Genomic DNA, 18415 nt, shown 5'->3' with positions numbered 1-18415 from the left:
TTCTGCCTCCTGAAAATAGATCAATTTGTCATTCTTTTAATTGTCTCCTCACTAAGTGACTCTGCCTAGTTAAATATAGAGGCCAAACCTATTTTAAGTAAAACGTGTATTCGTATGTGTGTGTGCACATGCATATAAAGTTCCATTCAACCTATTAGGCAAACAAATAAACAAAAAAAATTACCAAAAAAATCTCTGCAAAACACATTACATAAGTATTTCAGCCCTGACTGTGTACAATTATAAGCTTTTCTTGCATTCAAACTATTTTGCCTTTGAAATGGCAAGTAGAGCTCAAACTTATGCACCATGGTTTAAATCCATTCTTCACTTTAACCTAAATTAAACTGTGGCCGTGAGAAACAATTCCTTCCCTCCTTACTGAACCTAGATGCATCTCTCTTGGTGTTTGACATGGATGTTTATCCTGCACTGGTTTGAAATATGTCTAGAGTTGGCACACAATTATTTATGTTTCCGTTAGTGTTAATGAGAGCATTTTGTGTAAATCTCACACACGCGCACAAATTATTTTTCTGAATGTGCCCTCTGTAGAAAGGAGAGAAACTAAAGGTTTCAGAGAATCTTAGCCTACCTAAACAGAATTTTAGTTTTATAAAATCCTTTTCCATATTAAAGGCAAAAACCCTAGAAATTCAGCTAAATAGTGCAATAAAAAAATTGTTACATTGTTTTGTTTAGATTTATAGCTACGAAGGAAAGTTTCTACCCTTGAGCTCTATATGCCTTTTCATGTAACTTAAAAAGCAAAATTCTGTTTGTTCTTTGCTTATTGCTTTTATAAGATTGCAACCCTAAAGCTAAAGAAATAAAATGGCTGTACACAAAGTTTTCCAATTTAATAACAGTTGCTCATCTGTGTTAACATGATCTGTGTTCGATAACTCTGGTTAATTTCACAGACTCACCGAGTCAGGTTGGAAGGGACCACGGTGGGTCATCAACCTCCCTGCTCAAGCAGGGTCATCCCAGAGCAAATGGCACAGGATTGTGTCTGGATGACTCTTGAACATCTAAAGGGAGGGAGACTCCACAACCTCTCTGGGCAATTTGTTCCAGTGCACAGTTAGATGCACAGTAAAGAAGTTCTTCCTCATATTCAGGTGGAACTGCCTATGCATCAGTTTCTGCCCATTTCTTGGTACCTGAATCACTATTTAAATATTTATGTTAGTTGGAAGTAATTTAAATAACTTCATGGTTGTTGCAACTCCATCAGAAAAATCTAGAACAAAACACAAGAAAAGTGACATGAAAGGGAACTGCATGCCTCTGAATTCTTACCTTATTTGTTTACCTTTCTATCACTGTAAATAACTCAGAAAAGTGCTGCCCAGAATGGCCTTGAAGCTGTTGCTGCTGCTGGAGAGAGCTTCAGCCCCACCTCCCAAAAGGAGTAGCCTGTTTATGCAAACCTGTGTTAATTCAGGCACTGCAGCCCTTACTTTTGATTACATCCCCCACCATATTGCTGCTGTAGTCAGCTATAAAGGTCTGTTGTATCAGGAGAGAAACTGCTTTTCTGCATGTTTAATAAATTCTGGAAGAAAGAAATCTCATTCTCTCATTTTCATAAGGCCTTTCTGCTGATTGAGAAAACCTTCTGTTTCCTACATCCTTCTCCAGACAAGGGCCTTCAAATCTAGGGACATCCCTTACATCTGCTCCATTTTCAGCTCCTTAACTCTCATCTTGTGTATCGTAATAATTTAAACACATTCTTATTCCTAAACATAAACCATTATATAATATTTGAAAATCATCTCTATACATTTGTATATTTATAAGTATCTCATCTCTATACATTTATATCCCAGATGTTCAAGGCCATGTTGCATGGAGCCCTGAGCAAACTGGTCTGCTGAAAGGTGTCCTTGCCAGTGGCAGGGGGCTTGAAATTAGATCATATCTAAGGTCCCTTCCAATACAGGTCATTTTATGAAAACTGAAAAAGAAGGCAAGACAAAATTAATCTGACATCCAAATACATGATTTATTCTTCAGCAGATAAGGAGCTCCAGCTTGTTACGTAAGCTTCCTTTTTTTTTTTTTTTCTCTTTACTAGATAGTCACAGAAAAAATAGTTGAATATGACAGCTTGATAGAACATATGCTGAGAAGAATTTCTTAATCTGGATAGAGTTAAAGCTGTGGTTGAAATTAATTCACTAGTGAAGTGATCTCCCCACCAGTTGACTTCCTTGTTCACTGCCACTGTTATCAATATGGGTACTGTCCACTCTTGAATCCTGACCCATAAATTCTCAGTAGCTTTACGAATACAAAACACAAAACCAAATAGTCTCATCTTAGGCACCTCTTATTTGTTAATGCTATTTCATTACAGTGAAAATCATAAAAGAACAATTTTGCATGGTTAGGTTTCTAGAATGAGGAAGACATAATTTAAGGATAAGGATTTATCATGTTAGATAATTTTATGAGCATTACATGATGAAGAGCTGTTTATTTTATATGCATTCTCATAAAGTAGGCCATATAAGAACCAGATCAATAGAATGACTCTTTACTGAAAAACACCCTGGATTGGAATATTGAATGTTTTCTGTGCCTGTGGGTATCTACATACAGCCTTACTACCTGCAAGTGAAAATCATTTGTTATGTTGTTTTAGAGTCTTTTTTTTTCCTTATCTCTATTTTTTCAATATTAGCACTAACAAAAACTAGCTATACATGAGGAGTGCAGAGAAAAAGATTATTGAATATCTAACACTCAAAAGGATATTTATGTTCATGCAAACATTTTAATTCCTTTTATATGACTGTTCTGAAAATTACTAATAAAACAATCACAGTTAGAAATGTCAGTTGTTTACAAACTGGAATTCAAAACAGGATTTCATACCAAAGAATCAGATATCATCAAGGTTCAAAGATACCTTCAAGACTATCTAGTCCCACCTGCCCAGCCCCACCCTAATCAGCTCTAAACTATATCCTCAAGTGCCACAAGATGCCTGTTGAACACTTCCAGAAATAGTTATCTCATATTGATTATGAAAGCATCTGGTAGCCATAATAACTGTACAACAGTTTTATAAAAACCTGGGCAATATTTCACAATGCAGAAAATTTCCAGTAAAATGGTATAAAAATGACTAATTGCATTGAGTTAAAACTTTCTTCTTTTTGACAGAAACTAATAAAAATTACTGAAAAGGAAATGAGTTGAAATTATTCTAATAATCTGTTACCAATACACGCTTCAACAGCACCATTCCTAGAAATAAGCATCCTATACATTTTGACTTTTTTGTTTTGAAATGGAAAGGTACAAAACTACCTGTCAAAGAGGGATTTTTTTTTTTTTTTACAATGATGAAGAAAGGAATTGATTGGAATGACAGAATGCATTTTTCTTTTCCATAAAATAAATTCTTTCCTTCCCTCTCATCCCACATGCCTTCTTTATCTTTCCCATAAAAAAAATAAAAAGAAAAAAAAAGATTACTGTTAGGATAAATTTTTCTTAATTTCAATTCCCAAATTCAAATTGAGAGAGATGTTCTACTTAAGCTCATGAGTATTAAACTACAACATTAATTTCCCTAGTAAAGCATTTTATGACTACAAATAACTAAGCGATCTGTAAACTGTATGTCATATATTTTCTTTCCTTTGAAGTCCTAAGACACTTTTTGTGTGATTTCTGTGCGATATGAGTGATTAAAAGAGATGTTTAATATTTAATGCATTTTGAGACTGTGTGGCATTCACACACTTAAAGTACTAGCTGATATTTTATTCATTACACAACTTAGCAAGGAGTACTGAAAAGTGTTAGTGTTTATTGAGTACTTTAAATCAGACAAACTGGTATTACTTGAGGACTTTCTGATCCATTCTGTTTCTGAGTAATGCGTAAATATGGCTTTCTGATCAATTGTTTGGGTTTATTAGGATAAATGGAAGCACAGGTCCCTTAGTCACATTTCAGCAAACTCACATTTTGCTTTTTTTACCAGAGACTGCCTAATGGTTATCCTTATGTAAAGATGGAAAAATCTTTTTCATCCTGCTCTCAAACCAAACCTTGACAGCCTGTTACCTGATATTATGCGTAACCTTATTGAAAGTTACAGTTCTCTATCACTTTATTTTAGAAGGTTTAAGAGGTTTAGAATGTTTCCTTTTATTGCCTTGCTCAAAGAGTTTTTCCTCATATACAACATATATGTTCAAATTTTTGTTCAGTTTTTACATAATGCAGAGAAAAAACCTCTAAAAATGGCTAGACAAGATGTTTCTTCTCAGTATCTCAAGTTTCTCAATAAATCCATGTCTCACGTAATGAATAATCACAATGAAAATTATTTTATTCCATTTCTAAGAAAAACATTCTGAATGATTATGGAATGGAGTTACACTTTTTGGTAAGGTAAATCCAATAGTTTTTTGCAGATCATTTTCACTTTTATCTAATGATTATAGAAAAACATGTACCAGCTGGGTTATGTTCTGATAAATAGGGGCAGCATAGAACCCAAGCCCTTTAAATCCATCTCAATTAACACATTCCATGATGATGTTAGAGGAAGCAGTGTTGAGTGGAACATAAGTAAGAGGAAAGTGTTATTCTGGATATTTGTCCCATAACAATCCTCACTATACCTTCAAGATCAGAAAAAAAGTGTAACTGTGAGGAATTCTTCCTTGAGCTTTTAGATGATCTAGGAGGTAAGACTGGTACAGGCTAACCTAGAGTTCTGCCAGGTGTAACCCCTGTGTATAGAACTTTGAATAAAATCTATAATTGCACTATCTTCATATCACCAAACAAACTATCCCATGGTCTGGAGCTTTATAATAATCCTAACATCTTCTATCTATACTTTATTCTTCCCAGGAGGAGAGAAAAGAAATGGAACACTGAAAGGAAAGGCTGAAGGTGATATGCTCCAAAACTGTGGAGCGTCCAGAGGTACAAAAGGAGGAACAACAGAGATGGTAGAACTGTTTATGTGTAAAAATACACCTATACACACATGCACATTGGTTGAAATTGAGATTTTTAGAAGGGAAAGGTATCTTGGTCATGGATATCAATGCTTTAAAGAGCCTAGCTGGTCATTCAAACTTACAAGAATACCTGAACTCAATTTTGACTTTAAGGTACCAAAAAGGCTTATATAGAAGATACAGTAAAAGCTACAACTCTCTGCCTTCTATTTTAACAGACACATCTTTAATTTTCTTCTTATCAAATGAAATTACAATCTCTTTAGCTTTTACTTTTAATATAACATAAAATAAAGACTGGTACCACAAACATGCCACACACAGTTATATGCCATTCTGTCAAAATAAATTGTACACATACCTATGTATCTTCTACCAGAATTTATTAGTAAAAGAACAGAAACAAAGGAGTCTTTCAGAAGTGGCATAAAGCAAATAAACACACTAAACCAAAGCCTTTATCCAACACTATTAAGCGCCAATTACTTCTGTTTTGAATAAGCAGATAGGCCAAAATTTCCCAGATGCTGAAAGATGGAGAAGTTCTACTCAGGATGTGTATAAAATATGTGTCTCTCTCCTGATGTGTATGAACTTATTGCATGTTTTTCCAAATTCCTTTCTGCTATTATAAATAATTTTGTTATTTCTAGCTAAAGGAAAAAGTAAAGGCCAATAATAACAAAGTGCTGAGCTTGTGAAATCAAAAACTACTCAGTTGCTCCTCAGCCTGTTATAGCCTTTGTTCTTAAATTTAGCCAAACATCCTAAATCAATTTTATCTGATTTCTCAATGGATAATGTTCTTAATTCCTCTTGGACGTGCTGATAGATTGCACATCCGTTCTCAGATGTTCCTGATTTTTGGCACCACTTCTTTGGGCGTTGGTTCTGGTGTGTTACATTTTTGTCCCTTTCAGTCAGGTAGAAACTGTCATGAGTAATTTCCACAGGAGGAAGTCAGAAATTAAGGAGATCATTACAGACAAGTTTTGATGCTCATACATCAATGCACTACTGCAAAGATATATGTCTTTCTTGTAATATATATCAAGTTGAAGAATAACATTTGTTTATTGAAAATTTTTGCAAGGGTTTTGATATTTATTTTGATACATTTTAGGTATAAAGTCTAAAAAAATAATTGGTCAGAGAACACATACCCTCAAATACCATGCAAGTATGATGATTAGTAGAGGATTTTTGGCATCCCAGTTCCTCACAAGAAAGATATTTATACCTTATGCAAAATAAAAAAATTAAAATGCACATATCCAGTATTCAAAAGCAGTGATGACTATCTGTCATGTTCTAGGATGCAGAAGTGCTTGTGTTTGTGTTGTTTTAGAATAAAGACTTCTAAAACTCATATCCAATATTTGCCTTTCATAAGGGACTTTGAATTTTTCTTTCTTTGTTATCTATTTTGCTAAACATAAGAATTAATGCTTTCCTTATTAAAAAAGTTTTTAATTACCCATGACTTTGGGACCTTTTTTGGGGGAATTTATTTCCCATGAAAAATTATAAAAAACATTCAGAAGTGATTTCTAAGCACAGCGTGAAGCCATCAGGCCTTTCTGATTTTCACTTTTCCCTAAACTGCTGCTGTGGCTTCAATGTTCATCATCGTGTTGTGACACTAGATTGTTCTAGGATAAGGAACAATTACACATTTCTTCCTGGTATTTATAGTGCTTCTTTAATAATTCCAGTATCCAAAGGTTAGAAAACCAGGGAAGATCAAACTTCTCACCATACAAGGGAAGACAGATTAATGTCTAGTTTTATTGTCAGCATGGGTTTAGCAAAGAAATGGCAGTCCCTGGAGTCGAAAAAATATTCAATTGTAAACAAAAAATCAGAAATTTGGATAAGTAAAATATGTGTATTTTAGCTTAAGTAAAGAAGGAATGCAGGAGAATAATAAAAATATCTACAAGAAGTAAAATAGGGCTACTTCTTAATACCTACTTACCTTCAAAGCAGAAGAAAGCAGCCTGTAAGTAGTCATGTGGAAGTATCATCACAAAAGAAAGACAGAAATGGAAATTGCCATGATCACATTTCTACTTGTATCTTCCTCCTCTGGCCATCCTCATATATATCAACTCAAAATGCACATGCAGAAATCTATATATGGTTCATTTGGCTTAGGTGCACCAAAGTGGTCTAATGCTGGTTTTGACATATTTTGAATATCTTCAGGTTATGACCACACAGCCTGCACGAACTCTTATCCTGCATTGTCGTAGTTGGGGGGGAGGTGAATTTTTTCCAGGGGGATGTGGGCAGTCCAATCAGTGATCAGCTTTTCTGCTAGCACCTGGATTGGTCACTCAGAGGTTTGGACACGCCTCTGAGGACACAAAGAGTTAAAAGCAGGAGTCTGGGGGGTTTGGCCTCTTTTGGGTTCCAGTTTCAGCAGTGGAAACATCTCTCCCCTGCTCAGCTCTGGGCTGAGTGGGGGAGGGGGAAGCCACGTGGCCAAGCTCAGGACAACCACGCGGTGGAACTAAAGTAAGCTGGGGCTCTGGGGGGAGAAGAGAATGGACAGGACTAGAACTGAGCTGCCCCGTCCAGGATGGAGGGGTGGAAAACTGTGGAAGTGCCTTCTGTGTGTGCTCACCCCCCTCCACCCCCAAACTCTGGGAGAAGGTGCCCAGCCACGTGGGAGTTGAGGAGCCTGGGAGTGCCTGAGCCTGCACCCTGCCGAGAAGAAACTGTTAACCCTTGCTTGGCAGAAAGAAACTTTTCTTAGACATTGATTCTCATGACTGGTGGTTTTGGAAATAAGGAGAAGGAAGCGGCCTGGGACCGAGATGATAAAGCATAATTGGAAGGAACCCGATAGAAGAATGAGAGGAGTAGCCTTCTGAGCTGGACTTCTCTTGCATAATGTCAGCCATGGACTAAACTTAAGTCTCTTTTGAACATAAACTGCATTTTTGGGTGGATGCAGCTGCCCCTGCTTTTGCTACAGTGACTGGCACTTGAAGAATGGAGCGAGCAGAGAAAAGAGGGGGAGGGTGAGGTGGTGCCCTCTGCCCTCAGGGCAGACCTGCTCCTGGAACCCCGGCCCCTGGGTAAAAAGGGGAGAGCTCAGCATGCAGCATCCTTAAAAAGCCCTGTATGTAGTTGTGGCCTATGAGACAGCGGTGAGAGCGCTGGACATAGGAAAAAGAGAGTGTCACCTTAGCAGACTTCTTCGGGCAGTGCTATGGGTGACATGGAAACACATAAGGGGTAGACCCCTGTTTTCTGAAGAACAGTTTGTGGTGCAAGAGAGACTCCTCTCTCCCTTGCTGAATTGAAGATTAGTTTTTTTGAGTGGTGATTGTTTGATCTAAAACCCAAAGGTTGGTCTGTGAAAAGTGATAGGTGGGGAGGTAAAAACTGAGAGAAGAAATGTTCTAAGAAGTTTTTATTTCTGTCTGTGTGTGTGTTTAAGAGTATTTCTGTCCCCGTTCTTATGTAATTAATAAAGTTTTAGTAGGGTTTTCTTTGTTTTCAAGATTTAAGCCTGCTCTGCTCTGTTCCTGATCACATCCCACGGGAGTTGTTAGAGAGAAAACATATATTCATGAGTACATTAACATCTGACCAGTGCTAACCCATGACATGCATGCAGGTTTCTATGTGAAGGTGGAGTGGGTTGATCTTGGATGGATGCCAGACACCCACCAAAGATTCTCTATCACTCCATACACAACTGGATAGGGGAGAGAAAGCATAATGAAGGGTTCATGGGTTGAGATAAGGACAGAGAGAGATCACTCATCAAATACCATTACAGGTAAAACAGAATTAATTTAAGAGATATGAAGTGAATTTATTACAAACAAAATCAGAACAGGAAAATGAGAAGTAAAATAAACCCCTTAAAAACACCTTCCTCACACCCCTCCCTCCTTCCAGCTCCACCTCCTACCCTGCAGCAGTGCAGGGAGATGGGGAATGGGAGTTACGGTCAGTTCATCACAGGTTATTCCTGCCACTGCTCAGAAGAGGAGTCCTTCCCCTATTTCAGCATGGGGTTCCTCCCATGGGAGACAGTTCTCTATTGTTTTCTCCAGTATTAGTCCATCCCAAGGGCAGCAGTTTCCCACAAACTGCTGCAAGCTGACTCACTCTTTTAGAGGCTACAGTCCTCTACACACAACCTTCTCAGCCTGGGTTCCTCTCTCTGCAAGTCTGCAGGCACCCACATGGACCCTGTTCCAGCATGGGCCTCCCATGGGTTCACAGGTTCCTCTCAGGAATCCACCTGATCTGGGTCTCTTCCACGGGGTGCAGGTGGATCTCTGCATCCTCATGGATCTCCATGGGCTGGAGGGGGACAGCCTGCTTGACCATGGTCTTTACCATGGTCTTTAGCATGGTCTGCAGAGGAATCTCAGCTCTGGTGCCTGGAACATCTCCTTCACCACCTCCTCCACTGACCTTGGTGTCTGCAGAGTTGTTCCTCTAACCTGTTCTCACCCTGCTTCTCTGTGGCCACAATTACATCTGTATAGTAACTATTTTTCTTCTTAAATTTGTTATCACAGAGGTATTACCACCATGCCTGATTGGCCCAGCCTTGGCCAGAGGCCCATTTGTTTTGGAGTCAGGTGGCATTGGCTCTACTGGACATGGAGGAAGCTTCTGGAATCTTCTCACCCTGTCACTCCTGCTAAAAACACCTGGCCATGCAAAGCCAATACAGGAAGGAACCTTGTGAAGTTGGACATGGTTCAGGATCTCCCTGTACGACAATATCTGTTCTCAGCACAGAAAACCAACCTAATATCAGGATTCATGCATTCAGGTAAGCTTAGAGGACTTGTTTATGCTTAGCCTTGGCCATAGACCATAGGTAGCTATAGCTCAACATTGCCTATGCATGGGAATTAAAAAAAAAAACAACAAAAAAACATTTCAGATTTCCAAAATTGATGGACATGGAATTTCTCTTCACAGGCTACATTTCTGATTTAGTCGAAAAGTCCTTTATCAAGTGGCTAGGTTCTTAGTGCAGTTCATTGTCAAATCCTGGTGACAACACAAACACAAATTTTCTCTAGGATTTCTTGCCTGTATCATATAGGGACTGTGTCCTTATCCTCTATTTCTGATAGAGGTCAATTTTTCTGGTATATCTTTCTCAGCCAGAAGAGTGAAAACCTTTTCCTTTTTAAGCATCACTACAGGTAGCATCCAGAGTGAGAAGATAAGTGGAAAGAGTAGTTTGGCACAAGGAACATTAAGAGTGAAGTCAGGGGAGATCTTTAATGTGCACTACCTTGGATTGCTTAATGTGCACGATCTTGCTATTAATTGATACCATCTTTATGTAAAATCTGTGCATTTTTCAAAATATAGAGCTTCATGGACATGTTTTCTTAGCAATAACACAGTTTATAAGTTTCCCAAAAAATTTTTTCATGTTCTTGAAAATTGACACGAACAGATTTTTGTTATGTTGCAGACTTTCATCCAATATCAAGGAAGTTGTTAACAGCTTCTACCTGCGATTGGGCATGGATTTATAAACAAATTTATTCTATCTTCTCCAGCCATACAAATTTGTGTATGACTTTTGGCTTTGAAAGAATCTTATTTATAACACATATGTGCACACCTAATACCCAAATTTGAGGGACACTTCAATGTAATGTATCGGTGTCTGCCTCTCATAATTTGACTAATCTTAAATAGTTAAGAGCTAAATTTTCTACTGCTGTCATTCCTTCTACGACCTAAATATTAAAAACAACATGGTAATTTGCATGGTTTCCCCATTGGATCAGATGCCAGATTGGTTCAGATAATCCCAGCAACTAACATTTTCATCCCTAGTACTGAAAAAGAACTGAGAAAAAGCTCATACAATTTTTTTTTGATTTTTCTAAGGGATTTCTGAAGCTTCCACCTACCAGACAGATCATATGGGTTAGACACTAGCAGTAAATGGATTAAAATCCTGACAGAACAGATGCATCAGCTTTTCCATGATGATAGCACTACTTGTGTGGCACATGACAACATTCAAATGAAAGACATACTTATAAAAAGACAAAAAAAATTTTTTTGGAACAACCAGCTCTGGTTAGTTGGAACTTCTTGGAGGTTTCTTCTTTATTTTATCTGCAAACTAGTAAGTTTCTATCTCCTTTTCAGACAATTAAGATGGGGTGATCGTAAGATTTTTTTTTCTAACAGAAATGTTTCTTCTTTGTGTAAAACAGGCATCCTTAAATGAGTATTCACCAGACATGACTCCTATCCTTCACTGTTTTCATAAGATTGAGTGTGACCAAATTGTCAGTTATTGACAGCCAAATGTTCTCCTATGCATTCAAGCTATTTGAACTAGGTACAATATCTCTAGAAGTCCAAAGATTTTTCTTCAAGTTTAAACATCTAGAAACCCAACCTAGTTTTGCTAGCTGCTTTGCCTGACAGTTTAGCAAATAATCTTTTTGTTACAAACTCTTATAAGTTCTTATGAGAATTTGTTGATATTCTTTTAATTATATATCCATACCTATATCTACACTATGAAAATATTCTGCAGTTCTGCAGGTTTCAGAATTTCAGGGGAATGGGGAAATCATGATACATTGAAGAGTCAAATATTTTCCATAAGGATGCATAGCAAAGATTGCCCACACTGCTGGGAAGAATGATTCAGAGTCAGCTCACAGTCATAGTTCTGAGTCATACCTTGGAAGTCCATTACATCCTAAGGAATAATCCTAAAAAAGTCAGTGAGAAGAGGAAAAACAAAAAAAAGTAACCAAAGAGGAAAAAAACCATAAACATGTATAGAGAAAAATATAGGTATGAAGGGAGAGGTTTCGCCTATATACATAATGTTCCATGTTTATTTCCAAATTTTTCCTGTTTTCTATAGTCCTTTGTCTTTTTCTTTTTCTCCAAACCCACCTTGTCTCTTCTTTCAGCAAGCATTTACTCTAATTTCTTGCATTAAAAACATGACCTCCATTCTTTCTGAGGGTTTCCTTGCTTTTTCTGCCTTCTTTTGACTTTCCTTTTCTGTTTCTTTTTCATTCTTTCTCTGCTTAATCTTTTGCCAACCACCTTACAAGCCACCCAACTGTGTATATTCCTCACTTTGAATTCACTGTAGCTGGAATACTTCCCAGAAACAGTGGGTGTATAGATGTGTTTATAGAAAGGAAAGGAGTGAATGAGCTTGGTATGTTTTAGAAGAAATGCCAATTCTTTTTCCATTATTTTAGTGTCCTGTATCAGAGATAATAAGAATCAACTTTCTTTAACAAATGGAAAGCCATAGGGTTACTGAGATCTCCAGCATGAAAATAAAGTGTGTAACTGATCTTTCTTTCACTTTTAGCTAATAATTACTTTGCACACCACAGAAGCTTGAGATCACCTTACCATGCAATGAGATTATTCATAACTTCTTGCTTGCCTGTTTGTTGCCTGAAACACGCTCATTCACATCTATCAATTTATGCTTTAAAATAGTGAACTCAAAAAGAAAAATAAAAATTGGCAATGTGGGTGTTTAAAAAGAAAAATTTGTGGATTTTGCCTACCACTCAACTGTGTAATAGAAAACTATGTCTTTAAAAGTTTACTCTGTTCAAACCTGAACTTTTGTTCTCCCTCACGTTTGGTCCAACCATGCAAGTAACAATAAAAGTGGGAAAGGGGGACTATTTGCTTTCTGTGGCATGATCTAAGGAATAAGGCCAGCCATCAAATACCCTTATTTATCCAAATATTGGAGACATTTGCAATTCTCCTTGTAAATTATGATAAAGTAGACGCTGACAGAGCAACATGGGAAGGGATCTCTTATAGTTTAGGGGATATTTTAAGTGTTGTATGAAATTTGATCAGCAATTCCAGCTCCATAGTGAATTCCATTTTCAAATAAATAAAATAATAATTTTATTTCTTAGAGCAGACTCTTTCATTTATGCCAGTAGCTGGAAAACAATCAATTCTAAGATAGAAACAGTTAATGAAGATTTTGCATTTCCTGGGAAAATTGCAGATCTTAAAATGCTACCTGTGATCCAGCCATTAAGTTTTGTGTGCTTCTGCATGCTTATGTTTGGTTTTCCTTTGCTACCCTTTCCACATTAATGTGTGTAATTTTTTTAAATTTTTAAATTTGAAAATTATTGACATTTAAGATGACTGTAACAGATAGCTACAGATTTCAAACATTGTAGCACTCTTTTTTTCCATAATCATTACACTGTTGCAAAGATATAGTAGGTGTAATATGAATTATATGACATAAATCTAAACTCATGAAAAGAAGCAAAATAATCCCAAAAATACTATTTTCTCTAAGTAAATGAAGTTATTGTTAAACAATCTTGGCTATTAACTCAGTAATAATTTCATTTATTACCCTTGAAAAACTAGTCTAGGAGCAAGGCTGTTCGAAGTGATATGTATTTAACCCCATGAAATCACCATCTAAGAGATATAGTCCAAAAAAAACACAAACCAGTTTACCTGAAAAATACTGAAGTGACTGTAAACCACAATTTCTAATTTCCCACTGCATACATATAAGTAATTTACGCATTCATTCACTGAAATTGCTATTTAATTGCAATACTTCCTTAATTATTATTACATACACACACATATTTAGGGGGAAAAATGCAATGAATTTCTGTAACAAGAGTTTAAAAAAAGACTGGGTTTTTTTGCCTGTTTGCTTGTTTTCCAGATGAATTCAAGTTCAGGTTTAGCTGTAACTAGAGCCTTCCTTGTTTAAATCAAGAACCATTCAATATCAAGCTGACTCCATCCCCACCAGTTTTAAGTGCTTCACACTGACAGAAGGAAATATGTTTGGGATATTGGTAGCAACTAAGTTTGTATAAAAAAAATTTCTGTAACTAGCACTTACAGTGAGAAAATTAGATTTATCAATTTGTATCATTTGATACAAGAAAGTGGTGAAAACAGAGAGCAAATATCACATATATTTTGAGCCTGCTCTATTGTCATGAGACTGAAGCTCAAATAAGGGCATGGCCATGTAAGGGATTGGAGTGTATCTCAAAGATTAAAACAATGGTATTTACTAGATAAGAGCATCGGAAATCACATGCTGCATAAAAGAGAAATAAGTGTAAACAACCAATAAAAAACAGAAAAAACGGCTCATAGTTCATGTAAGCATGAGAATTAGTTAATTAAATAAAAAGATAGGTATCAGGAATTATCAATATTAACACATTCATGAACACATTTTATGCACTAGGACTAGAAATGAATGTTTATGCCAGGAGTTTTATATTATTGTTTACTAAGCACATTACAAATTTCTAAAATTTGTTAGTTTCACTAACATTACATAATTCAAGATTGCCTCCTTCATATTGAATCTTTGGAGTGAGAAAACCTGAAAATGCCAATTCAACACTCCCTAGAATTGCTGGCATGGACAAGATAACTGGAGCCAATTGGTACAGCTCATGCCTTGGTATTTTTGAATCTTTCAGTTCTTCAGTATAGTTTTTATCTCTCCTCAACAGCAGCCCTTGCAAATGAATATATAAATAGTCCATTTTTCCTTGGCTGGCTGTCAGAAAAAGATGAGTACTATTTTGAACAAGTTTTCTGAGCTAAGAAGATTTTAAATCAGTTTGTTTTCTGTATCAGTAAGAATCAGAATAATTTTGTTCTGTACTGTGTCACGGTTGACCGTTTTCCATTTGACATTTCACGTTGACAACTTCTCTTCGGTTTGTTAATTTCTGAGAATAGCAGCTAAAGCAAATACCTTGCAGGCTTGTCTTCTAAATTATTTTCCATGATTTTCCACACTTTCCAATCGAATCCCGTTGACTCTGATGCTGATTTTGAGTTTTCCAGATGACAGTTCAGCCTGTTTGAAGACCTCTGAAGAAGATCTCTGATACTAAAACATTTTGAAATTGCCGATTTGTCAGACTGCAGAGCAGCTGTTGGTTCCTGTCGGCTGCCAAAACCTATATCACTTCATATTCCCTCACTTGAAGATCTTGCCATGGTCTTGGCAAGCCTCCTACAGTTCTAAACCCTTTTCCAACAGGCTGTAAATTTAATGTAATCTACTAGATCAATCTATCATAGTTTCCTACTATTTCTATGTACTTCTTGCACAAATCTAATGTTTTTACCACAAAGCAAGCAATTGCCCCTCATTTCTTCATGGTATTGGTTACTAGCTTCAAAGACATCAAGAAGAATTTAACTGAATTCAGAAGAAACATGATCTGTCTCTTTTAATTTTTTCATAATTCCATTTTCTTTTCTATTTTATAGGTCTTTCTGGGTTTTCTCTTTCTATGGCAAATCGGATAGGCCTTTGGTGACCTTTAGCCTCACAAGCAAATCACACTGTTTTCACAATGACTTTTCCATTGCTTGTTTTACGGAGTACAGCTGAATGTGATGAATATCATCTTATAAAGTTCAACAAATGTTTCGAACACTTAGACATATGTTATTCCCATTGCAATAGTCTTCAGAATATTTTACCATAAGCAATGAAGTAGGTATTTATTTTGAGTATCAATGTATGAGCTGGTCACAGATTTTGCCCTTGAAAAATGATCCTGTTTCTTCAGAGTCCATTCAGTATCACACTGTGCGTGTCGGCTGCAGCTTTAGCAACACACAGCCAAATTCAGAAACTAATTCAGACAGGTTTCTGTATCTGTGGTGTTGGCATCTCTTTACCAAACGGGGCTCGATCCAATTGCCCACATTTCTAGAACTAACTCAGCTGCCCTGCTCTGTCCTGGCCTTTAACTATTACTCAAGGAAGTGTCCTGTAAAAATCACAAATATCACTATGACTCAGAGCTTAAAATTTTGGAAGCAAAACCTCAGGACATGCTACGAATATGTCTGATGGAAAGAAAAAGAAGAAATAAGAATAATGAATACTATACAACTGGCCAATTAAATTGTATTGTAGTGCCAGAACCTTTGGAATTAAAAACTTATTTTTTTAGTTTGGTTTTTTGGGGAAGTTTCTGTTTGTTTTTTGAGAGTTCTTATTATGTGGTTTTAATGCTATAATGAAAGCAGTTCTCAAAAACTAGAACAGACTGGACAGACTCAAATTAGCTTCCGATCACTCTTATCTCAGAAAAATAGGGGGCATAGATTTTTCAAGGCATTCTAGTGCTTTGTAAAGAAATGAATGCTCAGTCTCATGGGCAATGACCAGCCTATATAAAAGTATAAAAAGAGCAGATTAAATTATGTATATGTGTCTAACCTGTGTGTCTAGATTCCAAAGAATCCTTCAGCTTGAGTGTGGTGCTCAAACCCCTTTCTGCTTATCCCCTAATCCTGTGCTTCACACTTCTAGAAAACATAACCATGGCCACGAATGTCCAATCATTATTTCCATGCTCTACAGACTCTGTCAGGTACTGCCAGCATCAACCTCTTAGTTCTCCAGTTTTCTCAGGTTGCTTGAGTACAGGCAACAAGAAAGAGAGACTTGAAAATGTACAGAAACTAAACATGACATGCCTTAAAGAGGAAAAATAGCATTCTGAATGATACACAACAATTTTTGGAGGACAGATGGTTTCTTTGTGAACTTCCTTCCTGTGTAGACAGACATTGCCAGTGTTATAAAACGTAAATCTTCCCAAATCCTCCGAATACAGTTAAATATAGGTACTGCCTGTTATCCATGCCAGACCTTTGTGTGGGAAGGAATTCCACTGTGGAGAGGAAATACTGACTGATGCTTACTTACAGCCTCATGCTACACTAGGGTAACAGAAGGACATCTTTATAATCTAGATGGGAGCTGACAAAACAATAAATGACTGACTGGAAAGGTTTTTTCATCTTAAAGTCATGGCAAGGTGGCAATATAAACATTCAATAAAAGAAACCCAACAGTGAACACCAAAATTATACTTATTTTAGTCTGAAGACATCAATAAAACAAATATCAGGGAAAACTGCACAGGCAAGAAAGATTTTTAATAATTCCCCTTCTGTACAATTATAATCAAATATATATGATCATTATTTATGATGTTTCTTTGGATCGTTTTGTTATTATCCACCCTGTAACTCCTTTAAGTAAAAATGCTAATATTTACCTTAACAAGTATCTAAATATCCAGATTTCACATCCACCAGCTTTCCAGGACCCTCAAGATACAGACCAAATGTAATTCACTTATATATTTTCCAATACACAGTATTGCCTCCTTCTTTCCATTCTTCATCTACAAGAAATAATTTCAAGCTTCCTTAAAGATAAATATTAGCCTTTGTTCTTTAATTTATTAAATTACTGAAATTTTTCTATTTCTTGATAACCCAGTGCAACTTGCTTGTTTTATTTCCTACCTCATATTACTTCCCAGTTGTCTCTACACCTCCATAGAGGTATGCAGATCAAGTAATATTTTACCAATAATGACTTGAAATTTCAAGTGTTAAAATACTTACTTTGAAACTATAAAATTTCAATGTAACTTGTTTCAGGAAAAAAACATCAAAAACAGTGGTGAAGCTCTCCTGTTAAACTCTCATATTGGAATCATGGCATTAATGTGGCCATTCATGAAGTGGAGGTGTGAGATAGAGCCTGTGCTTTTGAATTTGATTTATGAAATGCAACTTTGTCTTTTTGTATATTTTTTGGCTGTCTTTAGAAGAGTAATAGGTAGATAAATAGATTCTCATTGCAGATTTATCTCAGAAATTTGTGAAGGAAAAAGAAATCAGACAGTGTCAACAACAGAGACAGTGTCAACACTCAAATTTACAAAAAAATTTGATTTCTCAATGTAAATGGACAACTTACTGATTTTTCTCAGAAGAGATTTTGGAAGAATTTACTTTTGTGTATTTTTTTCCTATTCCAAGAAAGTTTCTTAGTCCTTTTGGATATTTCCCCCCCTCATTTTTTTCCATACATACTATGCAGCATTTTACTAGATTTCGTATCTATATATTTGAATTTACCTTTCCTCTTATGCTTGATCCAAGAGGGAAATAAATTCTATTTATTGGAAGAAACATTATCTTTTAAAGATATGGTGGGTCACACAAAATATAGTGCTCTGGAAGAAATCTAAGTTATTTATTCAAGAGCAGATATTTTTCCCAAGGAAAATTAGTAAGTTTACTAGTCAATAGAAGTATTTCTTTTTTCAGATTTTATGCAGACTAAAATCTCTTACAGATCCTTTAAAAGCCCAGAAGGATATAGCACTTCAAATATTTTTATAACAAGTTTCCTATCTCCATTTTAAAATGAAATATGGTTAGAACAGGCTTTCATGGAACCATGGTGAATCAATGTATTTTCTAAAGTAACATTTAAGACTATGAGCGGAAGCAGAGGTCAGGAAGCAATGCTAAGGAGCACTGAATCATTT

This window comes from Prinia subflava, chromosome 3, assembly GCF_021018805.1.
Source record: "Prinia subflava isolate CZ2003 ecotype Zambia chromosome 3, Cam_Psub_1.2, whole genome shotgun sequence".
Classification (NCBI taxonomy): Eukaryota; Metazoa; Chordata; class Aves; order Passeriformes; family Cisticolidae; genus Prinia; species Prinia subflava.
The sequence above is the reverse complement of the archived record's forward strand: the minus strand, read 5'-3'. Positions refer to the sequence as shown.